The sequence below is a fragment of the Terrapene carolina genome, unplaced genomic scaffold (genome assembly GCF_002925995.2).
Source record: "Terrapene carolina triunguis isolate 2854851 unplaced genomic scaffold, T_m_triunguis-2.0 Scaffold33356, whole genome shotgun sequence".
NCBI classification, from domain to species: domain Eukaryota; kingdom Metazoa; phylum Chordata; order Testudines; family Emydidae; genus Terrapene; species Terrapene triunguis.
In genome coordinates, this window is record NW_020697707.1 from 843,013 (window position 1) to 855,317 (window position 12,305).

The 12,305-nt window shown below is 45.1% G+C and overlaps 1 protein-coding gene across 1 annotated transcript in view; it reads left to right on the plus strand.

Moving 5' to 3' along the window:
• Window positions 1-12,305, plus strand: part of NRG1 (neuregulin 1) — a 237,281-nt gene that overhangs the window by 44,716 nt on the left and 180,260 nt on the right. The window contains exon 3 of the mRNA XM_026663345.1: window positions 9,068-9,192. The gene's annotated coding sequence lies outside the window, so the exon portion shown is untranslated. The remainder of the gene's footprint in view (window positions 1-9,067; window positions 9,193-12,305) is intronic.

Here is a 12,305-nt window from a genome sequence, read left to right on the forward strand (position 1 = left end):
TTGGCCCAAGAAACTGTATCTGGATTCTGAGGAACTTAATCTCTGACCCTGTCTCTGATTTCCCTGGGATTGCCACGGGCACGCAGGGGCGAAAGAAAATGCAGGCCTGTTATTTACCAGGCTGCACGTGGCAATAGACTATATTGGTAAGGGATGCAAGGAGAGTATGGGTCACGATGCAAACTGCAGACACACACACACACACAACTAAAATTAATCAATTTAAAGTTTTATTCGGGATAATTACAAGGGGTAAGGGAGCAGCGTTTGATTAGCTAATAGAGTTAATGAAACTTAAAACACACAATGACTAAAATATCTACTAACAATATTTATAAACAAAGATGCAGCAATTAGTAATAACTGATACTTACAAATACAAACCAACGCATAACGACCGGCAAACATAGAAACTCTGTTTGAAACACGTGAGCTGAGAGAGAGGCTTCGAGGTGATCAGGCTCGGTTACGGGTGTACACAGGATACACAGGATTCGTTTTTCTTTCTCCTCTCCCTGCCTGCACATGGCAGGCAGCCCATAAAGTACCAACTATGACATCATAGAAGTGTCATAGGGGACGGGGCTCAAAACCTGTTTGTGTTCGTTTCTGATTGGCACAAGCAAAGTTTACACCAAGTAGGGGAGCAGGTGCCTCAAAGTCTGGCTTCACCCCCAAAAGGTGAGGAAATGCATATTGCTTTAGAATGTGTGCAACACTGAATGACAAAAGAAGAGGCCAGGGCAATACCGGTATGGGCAAGTTTTACAGGATGCAGACAGGAACTCATCTCAACACTTTGCATCTGTGAAGTCCTGGTAAGTGGAACCGTTCCAGGTGGTAAATAGCCTGGTGAATCCTAATCTAGACCTATTTGTGGAGTCAAGTGTTTCTTGCAGTATAATAATTTCAGTCTATATTGTGGAGAAACCTGACCCTTGGCTGCCCATATGCGACAAATGCCATTTTTTCTTCTGTTTTGGCCAATGTTGTTCACCCTATGTTACTTGATGTGCTTGAGGAGCTTAGGTGTATGACCATTGGAGAACATCGGACTAATGACTCTCTTAACTCACCAAGTTTTGCAGGGAGATGTTGAGACCATTAGTGGAGGAGAGGATCAATGCCGCCTTTTAGAAAGGGTATAGAAGCAAAATCTCATAAAGAAGCAATTGTTAGGCCTTGGCCCAAGAAACTGTATCTGGATTCTGAGGAACTTAATCTCTGACCCTGTCTCTGATTTCCCTGGCACAGAGGATTTATTGGGAAGGACTAATGAGGCAACTCTGGGAATACTTGGAACCCTCTGATTTCCCTGACCCCTCCCAATCTGCTTTTAGGCTAGGATATGGTACAGAGACTTACTTAGTTGGTCTGCTTGGCTACTGGCCTTCTGGAAGTGGAAGCAAATCAAGTGCCTATGCCGATTCTTTCAGATCCATCAGCTGCCTTCAGTACCACTGCCCACAAGGTATTTGGTGATATGCCTGTGGAAACGGGCAGGGAGAGTTAAAATTGCTTGAGTGGCTCTGTGCTTTTACCGAAAAAGTGATAAAGTTGTGACAAACTGCACAGGGGTTGTCTGTGAGGGTATATCTACACTGCAATTAAAAACCAACGCCGCTGACCCGTGCCAGCTGGCTATGGCTAAGGGGCTGTTTAATTGCAGTGTAGATGTTCAGCTCGGGCTGGAGTCCAGGTTCTAGGACCCTGTGCGGTGGGAGGGTCCCAGAGCTCAGGCTGCAGCCCAAGCCCAAACATCTACACAGCAATTAAACAGCCCCTTACCCCGAGCCCTGCAAGCCCAAGTCAGCTAGTACAGACCAGCCCCAGGTGTCTAATTGCAGTGTAGACATACCCTGAGAGTCCTCACAGGTTAGCATTGGCAGCTCCTCTGCCCTGACATCACTCCCATTCTCTGTACCACAGGACTCTGTTTGTCTGCCGTCCTGTTCCATATGTACGTGAGGTGCTGTGGGTCAGAGTGTCTAGCTGAGATTCGGAGTGTGGTGTGTCCCCAACTGAAGGAATTTGTCATTCAGAATTGTAACTTGGGGAGAAAATGGGGTCTTGCTGTTGTTTTGGCTGCTACCCCTCCAGGCCTGAGAAGAGAGAGGTATTGTTTTGGTGGAAGATCATGAACATAGCCCTTGGCTCAGTTGAAATTCATGTTTAGATTGTATTGTACACAAACTTAGGACAGGCACATATTAAAGCTAAGTAAATAAGTGGAAAAATAATACAGTGCAGGTGAATGCAGTAAAGATCAGAATTATATTATGTGCAAATTGGATTAATGAAGGAACACAAGAAATCTCCCATACCAAGCTAAAATGAATTTAAATGGTTAATATTTCTCTATTTTTAGTGTTTTTATGATACAAGATAATTGAGCAGGCAAATATTTTTTATTTTTGGGCTGCTATATTGTTATACAGACAACCAATTTTAATATTGGGGGAGGGGTAGCTCAGTGGTTTGAGCATTGGCCTGCTAAACACAGGGTTGAGAGTTCATTTCTTGAGGGGGCCATTTAGAGTTTCAGGGGCAAAAATCTATCTGGGGATGGGACTTGTTTGAGCAGCAGGTTGGACTAGGTGACCTCCTGAGGTCCCTTCCAACCCTGATATTCTATTAATATGGAATTTTTATAATAATGAAGTAGGGAAAATATGAACTAAAGTGTGGAGAGTCTTCTGAACTGACTAGAATTAATATCTGTTTTAAAGACAAATGGCTACTTAATGAATGAGTTATATTGCTGCTGCAGAAGACACGCACTAGCATCATCAGGATTCAAGGCAGCCTAATGTTATTGGCTTCATCAATCCAGACAGTTCAGAAGAACACTTTCTACATATTAATAAAATCCCATTAAGGTTGAAAGTAGTGTCCAACCATCAAAAGTGACTTTTGTTAATTTCAGATTTTACACACCAACTCTTTGCTCATTATGTGACCGCATAATAGAAAGTGCAAAGTCATTTCAAGAAAGAAACTTTTTTTTTTAATTCCAACAAATTAGATGTAAAATTTTAAACAAAATGTAAAAATATCTGTTAGGCAGAATAAGTGGCCAACTACTGAAACAGAAATGGAAGCAGGAGCTTTGCAGCTTCCTTTAAAATGACAGGGAAGGTATGAGCAACAGATACCAAAACCAACAGACTTTGGTGTGGAGGAGATGAAATTGCAGTCTGTTATTTACTGGTGCAATATCCTGATGCATATTGTTAGCTAATGACATCGGCAGAAGTGTCACAGATGCAGTATTTTCTTAGCCTATTAGCTTGCTTGAATGAGTTTATGATCTGATGCTGTTCACCTTGGGATAATCACAGGTAAACCCCATATTGACATTAAAAAAGGGATAGAGAATAAGATGGAGAATATCTTATTGCCCTTATATAAATTGATGGTACGCCCACATCTTGAATACTGCGTACAGATGTGGTCTCCTCATCTCAAAAAAGATATACTGGTATTAGAAAAAGTTCAGAAAAGGGCAACTAAAATGATTAGGGGTTTGGAACGGGTCCCGTATGAGGAGAGATTAAAGAGGCTAGAACTTTTCAGCTTGGAAAAGAGGAGACTAAGGGGGGATATGATAGAGGGATATAAACTCATGAGTGGTGTGGAGAAAGTGAATAAGGAAAAGTTATTTACTTGTTCCCATAATATAAGAACTAGGAGCCACCAAATGAAATTAATGGGCAGCAGGTTTAAAACAAATAAAAGGAAGGTCTTCACACAGCGCAGAGTCAACCTGTGGAACTCCTTGCCTGAGAAGGTTGTGAAGGCTAGGACTGTAACAGGGTTTAAAAGAGAACCAGATAAATTCATGGAGGTTAAGTCCATTAATGGCTATTAGCCATGATGGGTAAAGAATGGTGTCCCTAGCCTCTGTTTGTCAGAGGGTGGAGACGGATGGCAGGAGAGAGATCACTTGAGCATTACCTGTTAGGTTCACTTCCTCTGGGGCACCTGGCACTGACCACTGTCAGAAGACAGGATACTGGGCTGGATGGACCTTTGGTCTGACCCAGTATGGCCATTCTTATATTCTAAGGCAGGGCTCAGAAGTCAGATGAGAAGGCAGAGTCCAATATAGCAGCCAGCCAGGGATTCCCCGAGTTGCTCAGACAACTTCCTGTGCCTCCTTGTGGCTTAAAAAGTGAGCCTGAGCCAATTGGAGAGGCCGGACGTCTCCTCTAACATGGGTGGTGCCTTTGGTGAGCTAGAGTCCACCAGCCCATACTACCTGCTGGTACCAGCAAGCTGCTGGGTGAAGGCTGCTGTCTGAGCCCTGCCTTGGGGCCCCGAGGACCCAGCTTCGAGACACTCAGTCTATGACACTGAGCACTCCTATAGTCTGGGCTTTGACTGCACTCTGGGTGGGGTTTTCTTCCTTGCATGCATGCAGATGAGCCCAGCATTTTTTGGCTGCTTCTTCATTTGAAGTGATGAATGAGTTTGGGTGCGCACTCAGTTATCTGAATTGTAACATTAGCTAACAGTAATACCGATAATACCATTGATGCTGTAAATATTCAATTTCTTTCTCAGATTTTGAAACCATTGCTACATATTTTGCACATAAGAAAAATAACAAAATGCCAGGCTTGTTAGAATTCCACAACTAATGTGACTTATTTTCATCTCCTAACTTCCCTTTTCTATTCTAAAATTAAAAGTTTAGACCTCACTGTTTTTTCTAAGTTAAGATATCACTTAAACGTTATGAAGAATTACAACTGTGCAGAGCGGAGGGTTTGTTCCTCTGCCACAAGTGTCGCGTAGATGGTTCTCATGGATCTGGATGACTGAGAGAGAGAGAGAGAGGAAAGTAGACCCCTCAACGTGAAGCTGAAATGTGGGTGGGAGTCTAAAATATGAGAGACTGTTGAAACTGTGCTTTTTATTACTGTGCACTTGAATGTTGGTCTCGCATAAGACTATAAACCAAAGATGCAGTACTTTGCATTCTCCAGTTGCTTTTGTAAGAATTTTATCCCCATTTCATGGGATAAGAGGGAAGGTCCTCTCATGGATTAGCAACTGCTTTAAAAGACAGGAAATAAAGGGTAGGAATAAATGGTCAGTTTTCAGAAAGGAGAGAGAGAAATAGTGATGTCCCCCAGAGATCTGTACTGGGACCAATCCTATTCAACATATTCATAAATGATCTGGAAAAAGAGGTAAACAGCATGGTGTCAAAATTTGCAGACAATACAAATTTACTCAAGAGAGTTAAGTCCAAAGCTGACTGTGAGGACTTACAAAGGGATCTCACAAAACTGGGTGACTGGGCAACAAAATGGCAGATGAAACTGTACGTTGATGAATGCAAAGTCATGCACATTGGAAAACATAAGCCAACCTATACATACAAAATTATGGGGGATGGATTAGCTGTTACCACAGAAGAAAGAGATCTTGGAGTTATTTTGGATAGTTCTCTGAAAACATCCACTCAATGTGCAGCAGCAGCCAAAAAAGCGAACATTCGGAAAGGGATAAGACAGAAAATGTAATACCACAATGTAAATCCATGATATGCCCCGCCTTGAATACTACATGCAGTTCTGATTGCCCCATCTGAAAAAAGATCTGTTAGAATTGGAAAAGGTACAGAGAAGGGCAACAAAAATGATTAAGGGTTTGGAACAGCTTCCATATGAGGAGAGATTAAAAAGACTGGGACTTTTCAGCTTGGAAAAGAGACGACTAAGGAGGGGATATGATAGAAGTCTGTAAAATCATGAATGGTGTGGAGAAAGTGAATGAATAAGGAAGTGTTCTTTGCTCCTTCACATGAAAAAAAACCAGGGGTAACCCAATGAAATTAATATGCAACAGGTTTAAAACAACCAACATAACGCATGGTCAACCAGGGCTGGATTTAGGGGCAGGCGACTCAGGCAACCAGGTGGGCACCAGGCTCGGGGTGCTGTTTTTGTTGTTAGTGACAAAAGGGAAAATAGAATGTTTGAAGTTACATGTTTCAGGTATTCTGTATGTGGATTCCTTTTTCACTAACCACCTAGAATGTTCTGGATCTTTATAGAATCTCATAAGGTATTCAAACATTTAACAAATGGAGGGGGGAGTGCCAGAGATGCTCCTCGCCTGCTGAGCCATTTGGTCTAGGCTGGCCCTGCAGTCAACCTGTGGAACTTGTTGCCAGGGGATGTTGTGAAGGCCAAAACTATAACCGGGTTCAAAAAAACTAACTAGATAAGTTCATGGAGGATAGGTTTGTTAGCTTTTAGCCAAGATGGTCAGGGATGCAATCCCATGCTCTGGCTGTCTCTAGCCCCTGACTGCCAGAAGCTGGGAGTGAACAACAGAGGATGGACCACTCAATTACCTGTTCTGTTCATTACTTCTGAAGCACTTGGCATTGGCCACTGTTGGAAAATAGGACACTGGGCTAGATAGAGCATTGGTCTGAGCCAGTGTGACCGTTCTCATGTTCTTACATATTCTTATCCCCCATCATCCACAAGCAGCTAGCATCATGCCACCTGAACTCCAGCCAGGAAGGTGGGTCAGTGAATACTGTTCCATGAATTGGCTCCACAACTTTAGCTGGCCTCCTCTCAGCCTACCAGTGGGGTGATGTTGCATCCTGAGTTAGCCGGCCTAGGCTCTGCCAGCCCCTGGTTTGCTCTACTGGCCTACTCCTTCTTCCAGTGGCGCTGGAACATTTTTAGTAGGGGGGGTGCTGAAAGCCATCCCTCTTAACCCCTGTCCGCCCATCCGCAGAGGCTGGGAGCAGGGCTGTGTCTCCAGGAGGGGGGACCTGGACAGGGGTAACGGGGCTGAGGCCACAGCTGGGGGCGGGAGTGGGGCCAGGAGTTGGCATTGGGGGCAGCAGCCGGGACCCCACGTGCAGGGCCAAGAGCAGAGCCTCGGCCATGGGACCAGGCACTGGGCCCCGGGACTAGACCCCCGGGAGCGGAGGCCTGGGAGCGGGAGGTGGGGTCGGCGGCCAGGACCTGAGCCTCAGGTGAGGTGAGGGGTTGGGGAGCAGAGAGTTGGTGGAGGGCCAGGAACAGGGCATAGGCGCGGGAAGCATCCCCAGGTTTAATGCATGGAGCCAGCAGCTGGGGAGTGGGGCACAGGGCCGGCGGCCCCGCATAAAACCTGGGGGTGCTTCCCACGCCTATGCCCTGTTCCTGGCCCTCCGCCCACGCTCCACTCCCCAACCCCTCACCTCACCTGGGGCTCGGTTCCTGGTCGCTGGCCCCACCCCCCGCACCCCTACTTCCCGCGCCTATGCCCTGTTCCTGGCCCTCCGCCCACGCTCCACTCCCCAACCCCTCACCTCACCTGGGGCTCGGTTCCTGGTCGCCGGCCCCACCCCCCGCACCTCTACTTCCCACGCCTATGCCCTGTTCCTGGCCCTCCGCCCACGCTCCACTCCCCAACCCCTCACCTCACCTGGGGCTCGGTTCCTGGTCGCTGGCCCCACCCCCCGCACCTCTACTTCCCGCGCCTATGCCTTCCTCTCCCTCTGATAATGGCCTGCTGGTCTACAGCCCCCTGTCTCCCTGATGGCTTGAGTCTGCAGTGGCTGCCTGGCACTGTTTCTCCCTCCCCCCCCATCCCCCCAAGCATCAGAGCTGTTCTGATTCTTCCCCTCCACAATTGTGCCTTCGTGTGAAAACAGGAAACCTTAAGCGACTTAGCAACAACTGCTCCATACTGTTGCAAGACCAATAGGCCACAAGGAAGAGCTGAGAAGGGGCATTGGTTGGCTCTGGGGATTGGTACTAGGGTAGATAGAGCCTTTTACCTCTAGGTTACCGCCTCCAATTTGAATCCGGCCCAGCTCATCCGCTCCTGACCATCATTTCAGTTCGATGACTGCTTGGCACCCTGTGTGCAGAGAGTTCAGACTCTCAGACTGTGGCTACATGCCAAGCATTACAGTGGCCCAGCTGCAGTGCTGCAGCTGTGTTGCTGTAGTATAGGCACTTGCCCAGCGAAAGAAGGGTTTTCCCATCGCTGTAGTAATCAACCCCTTGAGAATTCTTCCATCAACCTACCAGTGTCTACAGCAGGGCTTAGGTTGGCTTAACGACTTCTCTCAAGGGTGTGAATTTTTCACACCCCTGAGCCATGTCGCTCTGTTGACCTACAGTTGAGGTGTCGAACAGGCCTTAGTTCTGCTGGGAGTTCGCAAGTGTCCACAATATAACAACCACCACTTCATGTGGCCCCAAATTCCGACCATATGGGCACTCTCAGGAGAGAGAGCAAAGAGTGAATTACCCTCTCATCCTTAGAGATGGTCTGCCCTGGGCAGGGCTAAACCAGATTGGCTTGGCAGTGTGAGGAAGCCTATACCTAAACCGCCTGTGCTGTACCTGTTCTGTGGCCAAACAGAGAGCTGAGAATGACTGGTCCAGGTAATGGAATTACTGAGGTTACTTGTGGTCAGGGCACTAGAATGTGCTCCTACCAAATAAATGGCCAGGCAGGAGTTGTGCATTTTAAAATCTAATCTTAAAACCTTGGAGACTGATTAAATTACATCTCCTTGCCAGGAACAAAATGTAGCCTCATGCAGATTGCACTGCTGTCCACAATTTTTTGTTCGCGCTGGACAGTGATTTCCTAGTGGGGTTTCAAAGATTGCATAAAGAGCGTCTTGCATCTCATGATTATTTATTCAGATGCTAGAAACTACAGTACTTGCACAGAACTCTGCTACTGGCAGCATGAACCTCAGTGACAGGAGAATCTATCTATATTTTGTACAGGCACCTGTGTCCGTGGTGTCGGAGCACCTCCTGGTCCAGTTTCTTGAAGGGAGAAGGCTGGTTTTTGTAAATTTCCCTTAATAACAATGAGAACTCTCAAGCAGAAAAGTATAAACAAATGTATTTATTTCAGCTCTTTCATGTGCCTATTCTGCAGAGTTCTCCAAACTCGGGTAGGGGTAAACTGGTGTAGTCAGAGGATGGAAGATGAATCTCTTCATTGGATAAATGCATTAGCTGCTTGTCATGATTATTACTCCGATAAAAGATGTAACATGTTGCTCCTGATTCCACAGGAAGTACTCGGAACTTCACATTTCTAAAGCATCACTGGCGGACGCTGGGGAATACACATGCAAAGTGAGCAACAAACTAGGGAATGACAGCACCAAAGCCAGCATTACCATCACGGACACCAATGGTAAGACGTGGCTGTTTGTTTAACTGCAGTTTAAAAGTTCTTGCATTAAAAGAGCCATCCGGACAAAAGGGTCTGCAGGGGAATGAGAACCTTGCAAGCATTGCAAGAGGTGCATCCTCACTAGACCACACTGGAAGCAAAATAGAGATGAAAACACTTAAGTCTATTGTGGTGTAAATAAAATACATTTAAAAACATTAGGCCTGATAAATAGGTACAACCGATTTTAGATTAAATTGGCCCTCGTTATGCAAACAAGCTGAGTCGTCATTACATTAGCACCCGGAAGACTCCACAGAGATTGACACCCCATTGTGCTAGGCGCTGTACAAACACATAGTGAGACTCAGCCCTGGCACCAAAGACCTTATGATCTAAACAGACAGGACTGACAAAGGGTGGAAGAAAGAGGGTATCCCTGTTCCCATTATACAAAAGAGTAACTGGCACATAGAGATTAAGTCTGTGGCAGCACAGGCAATTGAACCCAGATCTCCTGAGACCCAGTCCGGTGCCTTTACTAAAAACCAGCCCTCATCACTAAGTACTATTCGTATGGCTACGGAACGTGACCACCTCTCCTTTCACATATGTCGATAGTTGTCCTGACAGCTGGCACGTGAGGGAAATGTTTTAATGCAGGCTACGTGATCAACATATGAAGTCATTCATAGATATAAGCCTGTCTCATATACTGTCATTTAGACTTGTGATTTGAGGAATGGAGGATCTGAGCAAGCAGAGCTCTCAAGCTTATTCAAAGTCATTTGAAGCTACAAAATTATATTTTTCAAAGCTCCTTTCTGTTTCACTGATAGGAATCGTGACATATGCTTCTAGCAACATTTAGTTTGTATCACTGTATATAAACCTTTTCACAATACTTTTTCTGGTTATGACCCCAGTTGGCAGGTATACGCTTAAATTCTGTTTCTTGGACTTGTTGTTGAGTAATTAAAACATATTGACAGTGAAATTCAAGTAGAAGGCCTATGAGGGTGGGGGGGACCATACACCTGATTAGCTCAATACAGCAACTAAAAGACAACTTTTGTCTCTTAATGTGATGGAATTTGAAGACATAATTACAATGCAATGCATATTTGTGGCACACTGTGCCCTGAACAAGGAGAGAAGTACCATGCAAATTGGAAAATGAAACTATAATCTTTATTTGTCATCAGTCTAAGACTTTGGGCTTTTTTGTTAGTGTATGGTTGTGGAATGACTTAGTGTGTGTGTGTATAGAATAGAATAGACTTAATATATCAAGTACTCCTGAACTTGAGGAAAGTTTGGTCCTGATCTAAACTTTGCAGCCGGCCCTTGTGTCTCCAAAGAGGCTGAACCCTAGATCTAAACTAAATTTGATAAGCCAATATCAAACACCATCTCATACTGTGTAGTAATACTCACTTTGATAAATAAATTCAGCATGCATGTGTGATGGCCTCACTGACACTGCCCATCTCAGCTGGTTCTACTAGCAAACCAAACCTCTGAGCAGCTGCTATTGTTGGCGGAATTTTCCATCCAAAATTAGGGGCAACATGGGTAACATCTGGTGACTACAAAAGCACTGGTTCCCCACTGTCTCAGAGAGCAGCATCCATTCAGCAGATTCTGACAGCCACTGTACCAGTGACCTTCTCACCCGTTGTTCCTCTGCTGCCAGTGACCTCTTCCCCTTTCGACCTTAATGATAGATTTGGGATCCAACCTCTGTAATGAGGCCTGAAGTGTAGACATTATGTGGCTCCCCTTCACATGTGTGGTCTGTAACTTGCCACAATAATAAAAACTCATTCAGCTCTTCTGTATCAACTTCCACGTCCATCTCACAGTCACCGAAGGAGCCTGAAAACAGCCATGTGCTGTGGCTGGCTGAGGTCTGGAGCAGTCTAAGTGCTGTTGTGGAATGTTAGCACATGTAGAGTTGAATGGAAGCCGAGCACAGCTGGTGCAGCGGAGAGCTGGGATCCCAAGTTCATCCCTGGCTGTGGGGGTCACCACCTGATGGCAGGATAGCGAGCCAGGTATAAGCGACAGAGTCTCGGTTTGCTTGTGCTGGCACACGTGTCAGTGGCTGAGAACCATTGCTGTTAACATCTATTTAATTAAATAAAGTGATCACTGCTAGAATTTGTGTGTTTATACAGTCGCAGTGTCGTAACCCCATATTCTTTGTATTACATTCTAAATGCAATAATAAGGAATAGCTGTACGTATGTAGTGGTATTAGTTATTTGAGTTCTGGTAGCACCTAGAGGCTCCAGTCCTGTAGTGCTAGTTGCTGTACAAACATAAAGTAGGTGGAGGTGGTAGCAGCCGCTATAGTTAATGTTGCTCTGCACTTTCCATTATAAGATCCTGTTTTCAGTGCTGTATAACATTATCAAACTTCACTTGTTTGGGCTGAAATTTGTCAGGTGTCTGACTTGGGCTGAATTTATGTATTTATTTGTTTAAATTTCAGCTAAAATGGTTCAGCTGTTTCTGAGAATGGGATTATATTAAAAGATTGGGACATTCCCCAGGGTACAATCTGGACATTTGAATAGCTGTGTCCCCTCAGTTCTGGGGTCCCTTTTACACTGCTTCGCTGTGAGAGCAACAACTCCTGGTCTGCTCTCACCCACCCTCCAGCATGTAAATTACTCCCAGCTATACCGTATGAGTGGTACGGGCAGCCACTCTTGAATTACACTGTACGGCAACACCAGCCAATTCCCAGTCCCAGACTTTCCCCAGAAATGTGCGTCTTGTACTGCTCAGCTCCCTCCTGGTCAACACAAGCTCCTATAAATGCCGTCATTTTATTAATAGAAAATGATATGCACAAATCCTGTTATCTCAAATGGAGTTTCCCAAACACTTCAGTCCAAGCACACTAGTTTAGATAAAACAATAAAACAAGTTTATTAACTACCGAAAGATAGATTTTAAGTGATTACAAGTAATGAGGCATAAAAATCAGAGTTGGTTGCAAGAAAATAAAAGTGAAATGCAACTACTACCTAACTTAACAAGTTAAGTGACTTCAAAGCAAAAGTCTGTCTCACCACATGCTTCAGCAGTCTTACTGGCTGAATTCCTTTCAGACAGGATCCCTC